The 1,072-nt window shown below is 46.7% G+C and overlaps 1 protein-coding gene across 3 annotated transcripts in view; it reads right to left on the reverse strand.

Moving 5' to 3' along the window:
- Positions 1-1,072, reverse strand: part of AGO4 (argonaute 4, RISC catalytic component) — a 38,324-nt gene that overhangs the window by 13,986 nt on the left and 23,266 nt on the right. The gene's annotated exons all lie outside the window — the stretch shown is intronic.

Below are 1,072 nucleotides of genomic sequence, written 5' to 3' on the forward strand. Positions count from 1 at the left end.
GTGGGTTGTCATATTTCTCTGTATCATCACAAAGCCTGGGCCTGAACCAGAGCAGTTAACAACACTGAAGATAGATACAGATACAGATATACATACATACACAGGGTGTAACATAATAGCAGCTTACATATACTCCTACTAACCACTATGTTAAGCATTTCATATATATTATGCTATGAGGGTGGTACAATTATTTCAATTTTCCAGATTTAAAAAATGAGACCAGACGCAGTGGCATATGCTTGTAATCCCTGTACCATGGGAGGCAAAGGCAAGAGGATGGCTTGGGGCTAGGAGTTTGAGAGGAGTCTGAGAAGCATAGACTCTGTCTCTACAAAAAAATTTTTTTAAAAAGCTGGGCATGGACTCGGTGCCTGTAGCTCAAGCGGCTAAGGTGCCAGCCATGTACAACAAAGTTGGTGGGTTCAAATCCAGCCTGGGCCTGCCAAACAATGACAACTATAACCAAAAAATAGCCAGGCGTTGTGGTGGCGCCTGTAGCCCCAGCTACTTGGGAGGCTGAGGCAAGAGAATCCCTTAAGTCCATGAGTTGGAGGTTGCTGTGAGCTGCCATGCCACGGGACTCTACCCAGGGCAACAGCTTGAGGCTCTGTCTCAAAAAAAAGCTGGGCATGGTGGCATGTGCCTGTACTCCCAGCTACTCAGGAGGCTGAGGCAGAAGGATCACTTGAGCCCAGGAGTTTGAGTTTGCAGGAAGCTATGATCACACTACTGCACTCTAGCTGACATAACAGAATGAGACCCTTTTTCAAAAAATAAAATTAAAGTCTGGGAGCTCATGCCTATAATCCTAGCATTCTATGAGGCCGAGGAAAGAGGACTGTTTAAGGCCAGGATTTTGAGAACAGCCTGAGCAAAACCAAGACCTTGTCTCTATTAAAAATAGAAAAATTGGCTCAGCACCTGTGGCTCAAGTGGCTAAGGTGCCAGCCACATACACCTAAGGTGGTGGGTTCGAATCCAGCCCGGGCCCACCAAACAACAATGATGGCTGCAACAAAAAAAAATAGCCAGGCACTGTGGCGGGCGCCTGTGGTCCCAGCTACTTGGG

Source organism: Otolemur garnettii, unplaced genomic scaffold (genome assembly GCF_000181295.1).
Source record: "Otolemur garnettii isolate 467f Iridium unplaced genomic scaffold, OtoGar3 scaffold00025, whole genome shotgun sequence".
Taxonomy (NCBI): domain Eukaryota; kingdom Metazoa; phylum Chordata; class Mammalia; order Primates; family Galagidae; genus Otolemur; species Otolemur garnettii.